Here is an 18,839-nt window from a genome sequence, read left to right on the forward strand (position 1 = left end):
AGCTGCTCAAGGGTAGCCCGGCTGTGGAGCCTGGTGGACTGGCTCAGTAGCCCTGCCACCTGCCCAGCTGCTCAGGGGCTGCCTGCGTCCTCCACAGTGCAGGGGGACTGGAATCTGTTCACTGTTCCCAGCATGGAGGATGCAGCAGTGAGAGCAGTGAGGGTGGGTAAGGAGGTGCAGACTCAAGAGGCTGTGGGACCTGCCAGAAAAGAATGGGCCAAATGCTCCCCTACAGTCCTGCAAGGCATATTTTTTTTTTTTTTTTTTTGAGATGGAGTCTCACTCTGTTGCCCAGGCTGGAGTGTGGTGGCACGATCTCGGCTCACTGCAACCTCTGCCTCCCGGGTTCAAGCAATTCTCCTGCCTCAGCCTCCCGAGTAGCTGGGATTACAGGCGCCTGCCACCATGCTCGGCTAATTTTTTGTATTTTTAATAGAGACAGGGATTCACCATGTTAGCCAGGATGGTCTTGATCTCCTAACCTCAGGTGATGCCTCCTGGCTCGGCCTCCCAAAGTGCTAGGATTACAGGTGTGGGCCACTGCGTCTGGCATACAATTTAAAGGTTACAAAGGAAAAGGAGAAAGAGAAGAAAAGAACACTGTCATCCTCAAGACATATAGCTAAGAAGCCTGGAGAAGATCCCAGGCTCTGACAAGGACACTTGTCTTTCTGACCATAAAACCACTTCTGTTTCTTGAGCACTTACTAGGGGCCAGGAACTGGGCTAAGGAAGCCCTATGGGGCATCCACACTGCCAGGCAGGTGGGATTATCCTCCCATTTTATGGATGGTTCAACTGAGGTTTAGAAGGATGAAGTAAGTTGCTGGAGGTCACGCAGCCAGAAGATAGCAGATCCAAGACTCCTGCATGGCAGTAAGATGCCTGGGCCCTCAGAGGAGCTTGTCAGGCTGGTCCAAAGCCATCCAGCCCACTGTTCTGTGATTCCCCATCAAAGGTGAGTGATGTGGTTTGGGTCTGTGTCCTCACCCAAATCTCATGTTGATTGATAATCCCCAGTGTTGGGGGGGGGGACCTGGTAGGAGATAATTGGATCATGGGGGGCGGATTTTCCCCTTGGTGTTCTCATGATGGTGAGTACCAGTTGTTTAAAAGTGCATAGCACCTCCCCTTCGAGCGCTCTCTCTCGCTCTCTCTCTCCTGCCATCATGTAAGATGTGCCTGCCTCCCCCTCGCCTTCTGCCATGATTGTAAGTTTCCTGAGGCCTCCCCAGCCATGCTTCCTGTACAGCCTGCAGAACTGTGAGTCAAGTAAATCTTTTTTCTTTATAAGTTACCCAGTCTCTGATAATTCTTTATAGCAATGCGAGAATAAACGAATACAGTGAGGCTTGGCTTAAAGGCAGCAAAGGCCATATTAAGGACCTTCTTCAAGGGAACTTGTTCAAGGAAGGCATCTCCAGCAGCCCAGATGACTGCCACGGGATGCTATTTACACACGATTCCCCGTGATGCATGTTATTCACCGTCACACCGGGCTCGTCCGCTGGTCTGTTGACTTCATGAGGACCAAGACCTTGTCTGTTTCACTCATGATGATATCCCTAGCACCTGGCCAAATGCCTCGCACCTGCTGAGACAGGAGACACTGCACATTAGGAGGAGTGGAGGAGTGTCTCCCAAAAAGATATGTCCAAGGAAGCGACCTTATTTAGAAATAAGTCTTTGCAGGTGTAATCCAATTATAGATCTGGAAATACGATTATCTTGAATTGAGGATGGGCCCTAAATCCAGTGATTGGTGTCTTTATAAAAGAAAAGGAAGGAGGACGTGAGACCCAGGGGTGCAATGGGGAAGCATTGTGAAGACAGAGCAGAGGTGGGAGGGATGCTTGCCTCGGCCAAAGAATGCCAAGCACTGTCTGCAGACACCAGAAGCCAGGGAGAGGTGAATGCTTTTCCAGAAGGAACCAGGGCTGCCAACACCTCCATGTCTAACTTCGGGCCTCTTGAACTGTGCAAAAATAAATTTTAGCTGTTTTCACCCACCAAGTTTGTGAACAGTTGTTGCAGCAGGCCTGGGAAACTGATACATGTATTTTCTGAATGAAGAAACATCTAAAAAGAACTTCTGCTGGCAGAAAGCCTGTAGCCCAGGAAGTAGATCTTTGAAGAGCACCTATTCTGCATTCAGGAACCACCCGGTGAAGTTCTTTCTGAGGAATTTAGATTTTGTGTAGCCAAGTGTCTTCCAGAAGTGCAGTGAGGGAGTCATTGCTGAGAGACTTGTGCAGTGAATATTCCCACTCCCAGGTTTGATGGCGTTCCTGGTTGGGGGTGGAGGCTGGCACCTGTAATCCCAGCTCTTTGGGAGGCCAAGGCAGGAGGATGGCTTGAGCCCAGGAGCTCGAGACCAGCCTGGGCAACATAGTGAGACCTTGTCTCTACAAAAATGTTTAAAAATTAGCCTGGTGTGGTGATGCATGCCTGTAGTCCCAGCTACTTGGGAGGCTGAAGTGGGAGGGTCCCTAGAACTTGAAGTTCAAGGCTACAGTGAGCCAGGGTCATGCCGCTGCACTCCAGCCCAGATGACAGAGTAAGACTCCATCTCTAAAAATAAAAACTGAAAATAAAACCTAAAAAAAGAAATAAAAGTAAAGGTGTTCCTCTTTCCTCCTGTGAAATGCACTAACCCTGACCACACTGAGTGCCAGAGAGTGGTGACACACTCACGCCCCTTCCACCTGCTTCTGAGACTTGGCTGTCTACATTCCCAAACCTGCTTTTGCCAGCTGTATCTGCAACTGGCAGTGTATGGTTTAATGAAATATAATCTCAACCAATGGGATATGAATGCAAAAATCATTTCTAGGAAAAATGCTTGCAATGCTTTGGATTTAATAAAAGCAGGTTGCAAAAAGAAAAAAAAAACCATCAAAGTACATATAGGCCAGACAAGTGAAATATTTGAGTGATAAATCACGAAATGCATGCAAGAACCCTGTGCTCATGCTTTACTTCACAGATCCCTTTGCGTCCTCAATCCACATTACATAAACAGACATGAAGTCACACAGATACCTTTTGGATAACGTTATGCAAGAAAGAAAAACGGGACATCAATCAGGACGCACACACTCAAAGAAAAGATCTTGTTTGTCTGTTCAACTATTGGCAAATAAATGCACATTTCTATGTTTTTATGTTAAAATAGAAGCCTTAAATCTTTGTGGATTAACTCACCATCACAGATGCATCGGGCTTCTACTGTTTCCAAGTCATGGGTGGCCGCATAGAGTTTCTAGGCCGGGATAATGTGATGCTGACATGGGCAGTGTAAAGATATTATTTTTGAAATCCGCAAAATCTGCATACAAGTAAAAAGGAGGCTCCTTGATGGTTTTCTGTCAAGCACTCCGGGGGAGGATTTACTGGACACACGGGTTTCTCTGACCCGTCATGCAACTCACCGTCCTGCTCACGATCTGGTGTTTATTGTTCCATCCTCCTGGCTTCCCCACCTACCTGGTTCCCCTTGGTGTGTCTGGCTTACCCCACCTGCCTGGCCTGCCCACCTGCGGAGGCCATTGGGAATACAGGTGCAGCCCAGCTGTGGCCAGGATGCAGGTCTCGTTTAGTGAATGGGTAATGATCTGAAGACAGAAAGGTCATCCTGGGGGAGACACCCATGCCAATACCCCATAAAAACCCACCGAATCTTCCTCTTCCTTTTTTTTTTTTTTCACAGACGGAGCCTCACTCCATCACTCAGGCTGGAGAACAGTGGCACAATCACAGATCACTGCAGACTCAACCTCCTAGGCTTAAGTGGTCCTCCTGTCTCAGCCTCCCCAGTAGCTGGGACTACAGGTACACACCATCACGTCCAGCTAATCTAAAAAAAAAAGTATTTTTAGTAGAGATGAGATCTCTATGTTGCCCAGGCTGGTCTCAAACTCCAGGCCTCATGCCATCCTCCCACCCCAGCCTCCCAAAGTGCTGGGACTGCAGGCAAGCACTGTAAGCCACTGTGCCCAGCCAGAATCTTCCTCTTAAAAACACAAACATGGGGACAGTAGATTAACATTCTTCCTGGATACCCTTGGAGGTGAACTGTGAACCACTCCCAAGAATATTAACTAAATCCACAACCATCTTTGAATATTAGCCTGGGAACAGATTACAGGCAGGTCTTCTGGGGCAAAACATCCATACCAGCCCTCAAACATCAAAACTTTTCCCCTTGAACCTTGCAGGGGACTCCCACAGGCACTTCAGCAATGGTGATTCAGATGTGCAGAGAAAACAATAATATTTTCTAGGAAATTCTGGGGGAAGTCTCTGCTTCGTTTCCGCTGCTGTCTGTCCTGCTGATAAAAGTTTTGATGATGTGGCTTTTTAATCTGAACAAGCTCCAGATGAAAGTAGCAGAGGTGCCACATGCCAAGATAATTTAAAGATGATTTAAAAAGAAATACACAGATGAAAAATTTGTTTCTCTCTGCCCTGGACTCTATATGAATGCGATTTGAGGACATCCAAAGCTGAGTCCAGGGTGTTACCACTTAAGCTGAGAGAGAAAAACATTTGGTTGGAGATTCACAGAAAGCCAGCATTTCCCCTTGTGGTAAGACTGTAGAAAGTCATGTCCCCTGAAGTGGCTTGAATAGTGTCATTCCCACACCCTAGATTCATGTCCACTCAAAGCCTGTGAATGTGACCTTATTTAAAAATAGAGTATTTGCAGATGTGATTAGTTAAGGCTCTCTAAATGAGATCACTTGGATTAGGGTGGGCCCTAAATCCAATGATGAGTGTCTTTATAAGGGAAAGGAGAAGGAAATTTGGACACTGAAAGACAGAGAGAAGGAAGCCACATGAGGACAGATGGAGCGATTGGAGTGAAGCGGCCACAAGCCAAGTATGCCTGGAGCCACGGGGAGCTGGAAGAGGCAGGAAGGATTGTGTTCTAGAGCCTCTGCAGGGAGCATGGTCCTATCCACACCTTGATTTTAGACTTCCGGCCACCAGAACTGTGAAAGAATAAATTTCTGTTTTTTTAAGCCACTCAGTCTACGGTAGTCTGCAATGGCCACCCTGAGAATGAGTGCATCCTCTTGGTCTAACACGTATGCATTTCCTCTGCCAATAATCTTGTGTTTGGTCCTCATAGAACTCTCCACCTATCCACCTCCTGTTTATCTTCTTTGTCTCTACATTTTTGTCTGCTCCTTCTTCCAGAGAAAACGTAGAATCACTCGGTTCCATGAACAGGACCATTGGCGTAAGACTAGGTCAAACCCTGACTTTACCACTTATGAGCTCCTTGGTCTGGGGCCACTGCCTTCAACACGCTGAGTCCTGATTTTCTCATCCATAAAATGGGCATAAAAATAGTCCCCAGCATGGGACTGTTTGAAAGATCACATGTGGCACTGTGAGCCCTGAGTGGATGGACTGCCCAGCATTGAGCAAGTGCTTGTGAGCAGTCCTGCAGATGATGGCAGGTGTGTTGGTGGGATGTTCTACCCAGGCCTCTCCCGCCAGCACACACTGGGCCAGGATGGGGCAGTCTTGTCTCATAGTCCTTCTTTTCCTCTTCCTCCAGCTGTGTAAGGAGGAGACAGTCGGGCCCCTCACCATGCAGGGAGGTGATATGATTTGGCTGTGTTCCCACCAACATCTCATCTTGAATTGTAGTTCCCATAATCCCCATGTGTCATACGAGGGGACTGGTGGGAGGTAATTGAATCATGGGGGGCAGTTACTCCCATGCTGTACTCTTGATAGTGAGTTCTCATGAGATCTGATGGTCTTATGAGGGGCTTTTCCCCCTTTGCTTGGCACTAGACTCTCCTGCTGCCATGTGAAGAAGGATGCGTTTGCTTCCCCTTCTATCATTACTGTAAGTTTCCTGAGGCCTCCCCAGCCAGGTGGAACTGTGAGTCAATTAATTCTCTTTCCTTGATAAATTACCCAGTCTCTGGTACTTCCTCATAGCAGTGTGAGAACAGACTAATACAGTGAATTGCTACCAGTAGAGTGGGGCGTTGCTGAAAAGATACCTGAAAATGTGGAAGTGACTTTGGAACTGCATGACAGGCAGATTGGAACAGTTTAGAGGGTTCAGAAGAAGATAGGAAAATGTGGGAAAGTTTGGAACTTCCTAGAGACTTGTTGAATGGTTTTCACCAAAATGCTGATAGTGATATGAACAATGAAGTCCAGACTGAGGTGGTCTCAGATGGAGAAGAGAAACTGCCTGGGAACTGAAGCAAAGGTGACTCTTGCTATGCTTTAGCAATGAGACTGGCAGCATTTTTCCCCTGCCCTGTAGATCTGTGGAACTTTGAACTTGAGAGAGATGATTTAGGGTATGTGGTGGAAGAAATTCCTAAGCTACAAAGCATTCAAGAGGAAACAGAGCATAAAAGTTTGGAAAATTTGCAGCGTGATGATGCAATAGAAAAGAAAAACCCATTGGGGGGAGAAATTCAAGCCCACTACAGAAATTTGCATTAAGTAATGAGGAGCCTAATGTTAATCCCAAAGACAATGGGGAAAATGTCTCCAGGGCATGTCAAAGACCTTCATGGCAGCCTCTCCCATCACAGACCCAAAGGCCTAGGAGGGAAAAATGGTTTCCTTGGACTGGGCTCAGGGTCCCCCTGCTCTGTGCAGCCTTGGAACATGGTGCCCTGCATCCCAGCTGCTTCAGCTCCAGTCTTGGCTAAAAGGGGCGAAGTTACAGCTCAGGCTATTTCTTCAGAGGGTGTAAGCCCCAAGCCTTGGTGACTTTTACATGGTGTTGAGCCTGTGGGTGCCCAAAAGTCAATAATTGAGGTTTGGGAACCTCCGCCTAGATTTCAGAGGATGTATGGAAATGCCTGGGCATTTTTGCTTCAGGGGCAAGTTTGCTTCAGGGGCAAGGCCCTCATGGAGAACCTCTGCTAGGGCAGTGTGGAAGGAAAATGTGGGGTCAGAGCTCCCACAGACAGTCCCCACTGAGGCACTGCCTAATGGAGCTGTGAGAAGAGGGCCATCATACTCCAGATCCCAGAATGGTAGATCCACCAACAGCTTGCACCATGTGCCTGGAAATGCTGCAGACACTCAAGGCCAGCCATGAAAGCAGCCAGGAGAGGGGCTATATCCTGCAAAGCCAAAGGGGCAGAGCTGCCCAAGGCCATGGGAGCACACCTCTTGCATCAGCATGACCTGAATGTGAGACACGGAATCAAAGGAGATCATTTTGGAACCTTAAAGTTTAATGACTGCCCTATTGGATTTTGGACTTGCATGGGGCCTGCAGCCCCTTTGTTTTGGCCAATTTCTCTCATTTGGAATGGCTGTATTTACCCAATGCCTGTACCCTCATTTTATCTAGGAAGTAACTAACTTGTTTTTGATTTTACAGGCTTATAGACAGAAGGGATTTGCTTTGTCTCAGATGAGACTTTGGACTTAGACTTTTGGGTTAATTCTGAAATGAGCTAGGACTTTGGGGGACTGTTGGAAAGGCAAGATTGGTTTTGAAATGTGAGGACATGAGATGTGGGAGAGGCCAGGGGTGGAATGATATGGTTTGGCTGTGTCCCCACCCAAATCTCATCTTGAATTGTAGCTACCATAATCCCCACATGTCATGGGAGGGACCTGGTGGGGGTAATTTAATCATGGGAGTGGTTACCCCCATACTGTTCTCATGATAGTGTATTCTCATGAGATCTGATGGTTTTATAAGGGGTTTTTCTGCCTCCTGCTCAGCACTTCTCCTTGCTGCAGCCATGTGAAGAAGGACGTGTCTGCTTCCCCTTCCACCATGATTGTAAGTTCCCTGAGGCCTCCCCAGCCATGCAGAACTGTGAGTCAATTAAACCTCTTTTCTTTATAAATTACCCAGTCTCAGGTATTTCTTCATAGCAGCATGAGAATGGACTAATATAGGAGGGCTCTGAGCAGAGCAAGCAGGGTGTCCTAGCTGAGTGCACCCCTCAACTCTGTTCCACTTGTCTCCCCAACGGCAAGGCTCCCCCTGCCCCGGGGAGCCCCCTTTTAACTCAGGAGGGCCTGGCTGACTCTGTCTTTCTCCCACATCTCCAGGGCCACTGCTAGCTGGGTGTGGTGGCTCCAGCTGGTTGTCTGGACCTGCCCAGATTATCAGGCAGAACCAGAACATGTGCCAGGCCCAGATAAGCATCTGTGTTTGCAAACAGACAAGCAGGGAGGCCTGCTCCCACCCAGCTCACCACCCCAGTGTTATCACCAGGCCTGAGATGCTCAGAAGTGCTGCCAGCATCTCAGGAAAGCAAGCTGTGAATTCCCAGGGCCACCTGGAGCAACTGCTGCCTGGCTCTCAGCTTCTGACCACCCCAGTGTCCAGCTCAGGTGTTGGGCAGGGACCAGGGATGTCTGGGCAGGAAGCTCCAGGCAGGACACTGCAGGAGCTTGGCAGCCTCTCCCAGGGCTAGAGCATGGACCTGGGGACCGTGCATCCCTTCCCACCCTCCTGTTGCCAGTGGGAGTTAGAAAACACAGCTAGTGCCTGGTAGACTGTTCCCACGACATCCAGGCTGTGGCTTTAGCAGCAGCAAACCTACAAATGGGGCAGCTGTGATGGACACAGCTCCAACATTGTCCAACTTCCATCCCTTGCTACCCGAGATTTGGAGCTCTGCTGGGTCCAGGGTGACCACAGCCTGGCATGGGAGAGAGATGAGGGCCCGAGGGAACAGGGGAGCTTCTGTTCTAGGGTGTGGGAGGGACGATGTCATTAGAGCTCAGAGTGAGGAGATCAGACCTGAAGGGTTATGTGGGAGCCACAGGAATGAGACATAACAATAATTATTGTAGCTTACCAGGCGCTCTTCCAAGTTGATCTTCATTAAAGTATCTCAACCATTTTATGAAGTAGGCACTATTACGACCACTGCTTTTCAGATGAGGGAACCGGGGCACTAGAAGTCAACATAATTTGTCCCAAACTACCCAGGGAATAAATGCAGAAGTGGATTTTGAAGTCAGGCGGCCTGTCTTCAGAGATGAGGCTATTAAATTTTGCATCATACAGATGTCCCTGACGCCACAGCCGAGAGACCACAGGGGCTGGAATGTTGACCCCACAGGCAGTCATCTTCCTCGGGAGCCACCACAAACTCGATACCTTTCTAGGGCTGGGAGCTAAGTGCCCCATCTTTCCTGTTCAAATCCATAGAGGCCCGTCCCCCGCAAGCAGCCAAGCACACATGCCCACTGCTCACCCTACGGGACCGATGCCCTCTGGCCTATCCTGCCTGGCTTGTCCTATGAACAACCTCCCTGCTTGACACTGTGGTGCCCCAAGGTGTCCCAGAGGAGGCGCCTGAGACCCTGGATGCCAGGAAGGGGTTAGGTGTGGAGAAGGGACCCTTTTCCTTAAAATATGATTGGCTGAACAGTGAAAACATTAAAGGAATCAATTATGGGTTCAGTTCATAATTTTGTTTCAATCTCCGAGTTATTGATCAAAATGAAAACAAATGTTTTGCACAAAATTCATCACGCATTGCTTAACTATGAGGAGATACTTTCTGAGAAGTGTGTCCTTAGGCGATTTTGTGGTTATGTGAACATCATAGACTGGATTTACCCAAACCTAGATGGTGTCACCCACCACACACCTGGGCTGTATGGTGTGGCCTATTGCTCCTGGGCTACAAACCCACAATATGTTACTGCACTGAGCACAGTAGGTGATTGTAACACAATGGCGAGTATTTGTGTATCTAAACACATCTAGATAGAGAAAATGTACAGTAAAAATACCACATAAAAGTTTAAAAATGGTGCATCTGTATAGGGCATGTACCATGAATGGAGCTTGCAGGCCTCGACGTTGCTGTGGTGAGTGAGTGAGTGGTGAGTGAACGTGAAGGCCTAGGACATTCCTGTACATGACTGTAGACTCCATAAACACTGTACACTTAAGATGCTCTGAATCTGAGAAAAAATAAAGTGCGCCATGACATTACAATTGTTACCATGTCACTAGGTGATCGGAATTTTTCAGCTCCATTATAATCTTATGGGACCACCATTGTGTATGTGGTCTGTTGTTGACAATATCGTTGTTACGCGTGTTGCGTGACTGGAGTTTGGGCAATGCTGTGCTTGTGACAGACAGGACAGAGAGAAAATAGACTAACGTAGAAGTCTCAAGGGCAGTGATGTGCTCAAAATAGCTCACATTGACTCACAAGGGCCAAATTTAAATTTTCAGGAATGTGTGGGTCTATCGTCGTCAGGTTGGCAGGATGAACTTGGCCATGCTGCAAGTATTTACACCATGGAAACTGGCAGGTGCTACGAACCAGGGCATATGGTTTTAGGGAGCCAGTTGTTAAGCACTGGCCAGCACACCACTGACTCAGGGACAGGATAGGGATGGGGGCTCAGAATACCTGGGTTCCAGACTCAGTTGTGCCACTCATCCGTCATGAGGGTGGCCTCCATTTCCTCATCTTTAGAAAATAGGAACAGAGGCTGGGTGTGGTGGCTCACACCTGTAATCCCAGCACTTTGGGAAGCCAAGGCAGGCGGATCCCCTGAGGTCAGGAGTTTGAGACCAGCCTGGCCAACATGGTGAAACCCCATATCTACTAAAAATACAAAAATTAGACAGGCGTGGTCATGTGTGTCTGTAATCCCAGCTACTCGGGAGGCTGAGGCAGGAGAATTGCTTGAACTTGAGAGGTAGAAGTTGCAGTGAGCTGAGGTCGCGCCATTGCACTCCAGCTGGGTGACAGGGTGAAACTCCGTCTCAAAAAATAAAATAAAATAAAATAAAATAAAATAAAATAAGAAAATTGGGATAGAAATAACTGATTCCACTGATCACATGGAATTATTGTAAGAAGCAAACCAAAGGCAGTGTTCTCTCTTTTTCTTAACCTGAAGGTTTATGGAAAGGAAGGCAGAGAAAATGTTTTGAAAGAACAGATCCCCAGAATGTCTTGGGAGCGAGCCTACAAGCCATGGACTAGCACACTTTTCTAAATGAATCAATGCCTACGGCCCCCACCTGGAGCCAGTTATACTACCCCTTGGAGCATCCAGCACCCCGCCACCCAGCCTTCCCTCTGCTCCCCTTCCAGAGCCCCAAGAGCTTTTCTGACACTGCTTGGCCCTGCTAAATCTGTAAAGGAGAGAGGCTGCAGGCAGCTAAGAGGAGAGGAGGGTACTTGATATGGTTTGGATGCGTCTCCTCCAAATCTCATGTTGAGCTGTGATGCCCAGTGTTGTTAGTGGGGCCTGGTGGGAAGTGTTTGGGTCATGGGGGTGTGTCCCTCATGAATGGCTTGGCTCTCCCCTTGGTGATGAGTGAGATCTTGCTCTGTTAGTTCACTGGACAGCTGGTTGTTTAAAGGAGCCTGGCACCTCTCTTGCTCCTGCTCTTGCCGTGTGATGCACTGGCTCCCCTTCACCTTCCGCCATGATTGGCAGCTCCCTGAGGCCTCACCAGAAGCAGATGGCAGTAGATGGCATGCTTCCTTTACAGCCTGCAGAACCGTGAGCCAATTAAACCTCTTTTCTTTATTAATTGTCCAGCCTCAGGTATTCCTTTACAGCAACATAAAATGAACGAACACAGTAGTCAAAGCCAAGGTGTGTGCAGGCATTGGAAGCAGAGCCAAGGGCTGTCAGCTGCGTGGAAGGACCCAGGACCCAGCGTGGGCTTGGCTGCTGCCAAGTACAGTATCCTGAGGGTCTTGGTCATTTTTCTGCTGCTTATAAGAGAATACATGAAACTGGCTAATTTATTTTTAAAAAGGAATTTATCTCTTACAGTTATGGAGGCTGAGGAGTCCAAGGTTGGAGGGGCACGCCTGGTGAGGTCCTTCCTGCTGGTGGGGCCTCTACGGTGTCCCAAGGTGGTGTAGGACATCCTATGGCGAGGGACTGAGTGTGCTGGCTTAGCTTTCTCCCTTTTCTTATAAAGCCACCAGTCCCACTGCCAAGATAACCTATCAATCCCTGAGCAGATTAATTCGTTCATGAGGGCAGAGCCATCTTGGCCCAATCACCTCTTAAAGCCCCCACCTATCACTTCTGCCGCATCGGGAATTAAGTTTCTATGCTAGAGGAGACAAACACTCAAACCGTAGCACTGGGCTTCTCACTCAGCCTCCTCGAACCTGCTTCAACCCACATCTTCACAACGGGGAAAGATGGTGTACATCAAGGACAGTCATTTTCAAGAAATAGTGGGGAAAGGATGCATGTGTCCATCACAGAAGGGGGCTGGGTCCCTGGCCACACCGGGATGTGGACTAAATTGGAAGCAAACCTGCTCATTCATGTTCATGCGTTTCCACGGTGAGGCTTTGGTGTTCTCTCTCTCTCTCTCTCTCTCTCTCTCGGTTTTAACGATAAAGAAGTTGGTGATTTTGAGGCTGAAAAGGAGACTGACAGAGTAAAAGTCACCTTTCATCATCACAGTGGGTGCGCTTAGCCACAGTGTCTGAGGATACTGAGGGACCCGAGGGGCTCGTGGCAGGAGGGGAGGGGCTCACAGACTACCCACCCTCATGCACAGGGCCCCCCTCTGCTCCATGGGGGGCTGCCAGGCTTCCAGGGATTCCAGTGGGTATCTGCTGCCTCTTAAGAATATCTATTGAGATAATAAGATTTGATAACCTGCTTGCGTCTGTACAACCAGCACCCATGTCAACACAGAGAACTTGAGCTCCCCAGAAGCCCCGAGCTCCCTGCCATCACTGGCCCCCGGGGTCCCCACTATTCTGACTTCTGTCACCCTCAATCAGTTTTGCCCATGTGTTAATTTTATCTCAGTGGGTGGACTCCTGCAGGATGGACTCCTGCCTCTGGTTTCTTGGCTGGACTTCATGTCTGAGAATTTTCCATGTTGCCTCTAGTTGGAGGTAGTTCAGTTGCATGGCTGCCTTGTATAAATTCACCACCACTTACTTACCTGCCCACCTCCTGACGGGCATTTGTGTTGTGTCCAGCCTGGGGCCTGTGTTAGTCTGCTCAGGCTACCATAACAAAGTGCCACAGACTGGGCGGCTTAAACCACGGAAATGTATTATCTCACGGTTCTGGAGGCTGCAAATCTGAGATCATAGCAACAGCAGGGCTGGTTCCCGCTGAGGCTGTGTGGGGAGGGAGGACGTGTTCCAGGCCTCACTCCATGGCTTGTAGGTGGGCGTTTCTTTTTGTGTCTTCACATTGCCTTCCCTGTGTGGGTTTCTTTGTGTCCAAGTTCTCCTTCTGATGAGGACTAGGGTCTACCTTACTGACCTCACTTCAGCTTGGTTACTCCTGGAAAGACCCTCCAACCAAATAAGGTCAATTCCGAGGTCCTGGGGTCAGGACTTACTGCAGCTTTTTGGGTGGGGGACAAAATTCAACCCCATAACAGGCTCGTACCAATCATACAGCGGTGGGTCCCTCTATATTTTCTTTGGTGAACATACATGTGCATTACTGTTGGGTGATGAGTCCATTTTATTTTTACTTTTTCAAAAAGACTGTGTTGTTTTCATTTGAAAGAGAGCTTAAAACAATCCCAAATCCACCTAGCACAAAATGCTGCATAATTGGTATCCCCAGCAAAGGCTCAAAAGCCCTCATGTGTAGAAGATCGGGCCAAACATGGGTTGTTCGTATTTCTTCACGGCTACAAGCAACATGTGCTTGGAAGATCCCGGGCTACGGAGCTTTGGTATGAGACTGGGCACGAAGTCTTTCAGACTGGTTGCCAACTTTGGGAGAGCTAACATTTATTGACTGCTCACTGGGCCGGACTCTGTGCTAAGGGCTCCACATGATTCTGCCAGGCTCTCCCTTATTTGGAGGCAGATGAAGAAACTCAAGGTCAGAAAAGCTAAGCCCAAGGTCACACAGCAAGTAGGTGGCAGAGCAAGGACCTGAACTCAGGTCTGTCTAAGTCCACAGCCTGTGCTCTCAGCCATGAACTCTGACTTCCTCACTGCCACCTATAACAGGAAGCTGCCTCCATGAGAAAAAACGCCCAGCTCAAAAAGGCTTACCCACGTGGATATTTATTAGCTCATATTAACAAAAGTCCAGAAATAGACAAACCCAGGTTGATAACCTCAGTGGGTCAGCGACCACTTGGGAACTGGTTCTTCCCATCATCTCTTAGCATGCTTGGCAGGTTGGCCTTGACCTCAGCTTTGTCTACTCAACGTGGCAAGGCGGCTGCAGCACCCTCAAGTATCATCGCCTCAACCAGCAGCATCCACAGGTCCAAAGGTAGACTGTCCATCACCTGCCCCTTTAAGTGCAGCAGAATTCTTTCTCAGGAGAGCCTGCCTCACAGCAGACGTCCTCTCATTGGTCAGAAAGATGTCACGTGCCCACTCCAAAGCCAATCACCGGCAAAGGGAAGTGAATAACCGTAATTGACTTAACTAACTCAATTCTTCCCCAGCAGAGGCTGGGTTAAGGCCTCACCTCCCGCAAGCACAGGCTCCCCGCGTCAGAACGTGACCTGGATTCCCTTAGCCGGGAGGACTGAGGGCTGAGAGCCTGGCAACAGCGTCTGATTGCTGCCCGTCGGCAGCTTCACCGCGAGCTAATCTGGACTGCAGTCCAACCTCCCGGGCTCCCTCATGCTCCACGTGGTTGCCATGGACAAGAAGGCAGGAAGCAAAAAATGCAGCTCACCATCCAGACACCCTGCCTCGTGCTCCCGCGGGCTGGCTGCGCCCCAGACTCGGGTTTCAGTAGAATCAGGATAAGCCTGCTGGGCAGCCGGGTCACAGGCCCCTAACTCACCTGCAGACCCACGCAGGTCAGTCTTCGCAGTGAGCTCAGGGCAAGACCTCACCTTTGCTCAAGCCCGGCCCTGCCACAAAGGTGCCTCACCTCCTGCCACCTACCCTGGCCGTTCTTCCAGCCAACTGGACATGAGAATGAAAACTCCCACAAGTTCCATGGGAATGCATATTTGATGAACTGGAAAAATATCAGGCTAACTAAATAAAAGTTGGATTTCCCTGAGCCTCACTTGCTGGTCACTGCCCTGTCACTTCTGAAAGTCATGTGGAGTCCATTATTTGTTTATTTATTTTTTTGAGACGGAGTCTCGCTCTGTCGCCCAGGCTGGAGTGCGGTGGCGTGATCTCGGTTCCCTTCAACCTCTGCCTCCCGGGTTCAAGCGATTCTCCTGCCTCAGCCTCCCGAGTAGCTGGGACTACAGGTGCCATGTTAACCAGGATGGTCTCGATCTCCTGACCTCATGATCTGCCTGCCTCGGCCTCCCAAAGTGCTGGGACTACAGGTGTGAGACACCACACCTGGTTAATTTTTGTATTTTTTAGTAGAGATGGGGTTTCACCATGTTGGCCAGGCTGGTCTTGAACTCCTCATCTCAAATAATCCACCCACCTTGGCCTCCCAAAGTGCTGGGATTACAGGCATTAGCCACCACACCCGGCAGGGCCCCATTATTACATCACACACAGAGAGGGTTCTGAAAGGCAGCAGGGGCCGTTGAGGATGAAAGTCAGTTGTCTTCTGGGTGCAGCTACAGCTATTCCACCTGTCATGCAGATAACCATCCACAGTAAACCGTCAGTTTTTCTCCCTTCAATTTTTCTCTTTATACTTGAGAATTATGTTTTCACTTGGGCCATAAAGACATTTGGGCTAAGTCACAGGAAATAGGACGCTGATAAATGAGGACTGCAGTTTCTTCTCTTGAACCATTGAATAACCCCCGCAGGAAGTGCACGGGAGAAAATAGGAGGGAAATGGTTTGCAGAGGGCTGCAGCTGAGCAGTAAGTCCACTTAGTAGCTTCTCCGTTATTCCTGCTCCGCAGGCAGATAAGCCCAACAAGTGAAATGAACCCCAGTTCCCAATCACAAAATTATGTTCTGGGACCACTAAACTGTAATTGTGGAAAATGGGCCTTACGAATACACGTTGTATCAATCTGTTTTCATGCTGCTGGAAAAGACATACCCAAGACTGGGTAATTTATAAAGAAAAAGGTTTAATCAACTTACAGTTCCACATAGCTGGGAGGCCTCACAATCATGGCAGAAGGCAAAAGTCATGTCTTATGTGGCGGCGGCAAGAGAGAGAATAAGAATCAAGCAAAAGGGACTTTCCTTTATGAAACCATCAGATCTCATGAGATTTATCCACTACCTCGAGAATAGTTTGGGGGAGACCACCACCATTATCCAGTTATCTCCCACCAGGTCCCTCCCACAACACATGGGAATAATGAGAGCTACAATTCAAGATGAGATTTGGGTGGGGACACAGCCAAACCATATCAACATAAAACAAGCATGGGAGAAAAGATGTTTCCAAAGGGTCGTCCATATTTAGTTAGCCAAGACTATAATCACAGCTGAAATCTAAGGTTTCTGATGGAGAAGAAGACCTTAGTAATTTGGTTTTTGTTTTGTTTCATGGAAAGAACACTGACCATAAGATCTGCCCACTTAACACATTTTTAAGAGCGTGATACAGGATTGTTAATAATAAGTACCATGTTTTTTTGTTTTTCTCTTAATTGCTTTTTTATTAGGAAGCTAAATGATTTTTAAGAACGAAATTTGAATATAAAGAAAATAATAGGGCTTTTGACTTTTCTACTACAAGAAAGTGGCTTCCTCAAGGCATATGATTGCAATCTAAGTGATGCTACTTCCAGATGGTAAACAACCCTTGTTGTTTACAATCATGTTGCCTACAAGCCTAGGCAGACAACCCTTGGTACTTACATACACCAGGTACTAGAGAAAAGCTGGAAAATGCAGCCAGTGGTCTCAAGGCTTTCAAACATGAGACCTTAATAAAGAGTTAATATGAACTGAGTGTTTATCCTTGAGCAGGTACTGTATACACAGCACGTGGGTGAGCTCACTGACTCCACACAACAACCCTGTGAGGCAGATGCTATCAGCTCCTGCATTTCATAGATGTGGAAACGGAGGGAAAGTGGGTGCAGCACCTTGCTAAGGTGGTCCTGCTGGTCCACGACAGAGCCGGGTTTTGAAGCCGAGGGGCTTGGCTCCAGGGCCCAGCTGTCTACACTGTGCCCCAGTGCCTCGTGTTAGCATATTCAGTGTTATTTTAAGCAGTTCCACTCTCAGTCAGAATGACAGCATCACAGAGCAAACATCATGTAGGCATTGGTCTAAACCCAGTTGGCACAAAAGGCCCCAAATTGAAGTCAGAAATTGAGTTCAAACACAGATTTGCAACCACTGGCTTGGTGACTGTGGAAAGCCACTTAAGCCCTCTGTATCTGTATTTTTCTTATCTCTAAAAAGAGTGTAAACCTGACACATGGCCCAGTGATCTCAGAGTGTAGCCCTGAGGATCAAATGTGGTCACGCGTGTGCACACACTGTGAAGATGGGGCCAGCTTTCCCCGGGAGAGGCAGGACAGTGACAAACACTGTCCTACTTTTAACAGACACCACACATCGGCTCTGTCCCAGATACATACTCGTGAGTGCAGCTGATAGAACCCCAGCTTAGTGCTGGGAAATGAGTGAAAACCAAACACCCTCAACACACGCCCTTAAAGAAGACAGTCTTAATGTGTTAAGTGTTGCAGTCCCACGTGACAACAAATGTTGAAGGCAAGGGAAAGGGATAACTTGGATTTTCGGGTGGATCACCTGAGGTCAGGAGTTCGAGACCAGCCTGGCCAACATGGTAAAACCTCATCTCTACTAAAAATGCAAAAATTAGCTAGGCATGGTGGCAGGTGCCTGTAATCCCAGCTACTCAGGAGGCCGAGGCAGGAGAATTGCTTGAACCTGGGAGGCGGAGGTTGCAGTGAGCCTAGATCATGCCACTGCACTCCAGCCTGGGTGACAGAGCAGGCTCTTTCTCAAAAAAAAATAAAAAAGTAACTGAAAGAAAGTACCAAATCAATATTTAACTCAATGATTTACGTTCCTCCAAGAGCTCTTGCCATCTTGCCAGTACACACTGGCACGGGTGTGCACAATTGTCATCAACGCATGCATCATCAACTGTAAGCAAGAGCCTGCATTTGAATTCAGGTGTGTCCTGGCAGGCCTGAGAAAGCGTCAGAGCCCAGAATTAGTTCATTTCCTTAAGGAGTTTTAGGAGAAACTTAAGCAATGAGGATGAGAGTTTTGCATTGGTGCCCAGAAGGTTTGGCGAAAGCAACAGGATGCCCTTCCCAGAGGTGGCCGTAGGGGCCTGTGTCTGGGCACTAGAGGCTGCAGGCAGTGTGAGAGCCCCATGGGCACTGCTGAGGGGTGCAAAGTGGCTCTCCTTTTGCCAGTTAAGAAGGCGGCCGTGGGGTGCATGCCCATCAGCCCTGTCATAACCGGCACGAGCAATGTTGTCGGACAGGCATGGGGGTCTGTCTACACAGGAATGAAAACAACTCCAATTTCAGCTACTTCCTATGTGCTGACCATTGTACTGATGGCTTTAAATGTTTTATTCTAAAGCTATTTCTCACGACGACCCTATAGATGTTATTGTCTCCATTTTATGGCAACGGAATCCCAAAAGGGCAGAGATAGGTGGTGAACACAGCAAAGGAAAGTGTCAAGCAGTCATGAACACAGGGGTCCCAGAAAGCAGAGATCTGGTACTGGTTGTCTACTGCTGAGTCACAAATTACCTCCCAAACTGAGCATCTTAAACAACAAACATTCACTGCTTATTTCTGTGGGTCAGGAGTTTGGGAGCAGCGTAGCTCAGGGGTTCTGGTTTAGGGTCTCTCTGAGGTTGGCCAAAGATGGGCTACCGCCACTGAAGGAGGAGAAGGGGGATCTGCTTCCAAGATGGCGTGCTCACTGGGCTCTGAACGCTTGCATGTCCTCGTGACATGGCCCCTGGCTT

The 18,839-nt window shown here is 48.5% G+C and overlaps 2 long non-coding RNA genes across 4 annotated transcripts in view; both read right to left on the reverse strand.

Annotated features, from left to right (window-relative positions):
• Positions 1–18,839, reverse strand: part of LOC129049281 (uncharacterized) — a 52,071-nt gene that overhangs the window by 23,827 nt on the left and 9,405 nt on the right. The gene's annotated exons all lie outside the window — the stretch shown is intronic.
• On the reverse strand, positions 997–17,985 carry LOC129049280 (uncharacterized). 3 transcript variants are annotated; one of them, XR_010135854.1, is made up of 4 exons: positions 12,932–17,985; positions 12,287–12,610; positions 3,675–3,856; positions 997–1,594 (listed from the first exon to the last, which is right to left on the reverse strand). It is a non-coding gene; the product is annotated as an uncharacterized LOC129049280 (long non-coding RNA). The 3 variants fall into 3 exon arrangements; XR_008512257.1 differs by having other exon boundaries at positions 12,287–17,985; XR_008512258.1 differs by lacking the exon at positions 997–1,594 and adding an exon at positions 3,205–3,328 and having other exon boundaries at positions 12,287–17,985.

This window comes from Pongo abelii, chromosome 10 (assembly GCF_028885655.2).
Source record: "Pongo abelii isolate AG06213 chromosome 10, NHGRI_mPonAbe1-v2.0_pri, whole genome shotgun sequence".
Classification (NCBI taxonomy): domain Eukaryota; kingdom Metazoa; phylum Chordata; class Mammalia; order Primates; family Hominidae; genus Pongo; species Pongo abelii.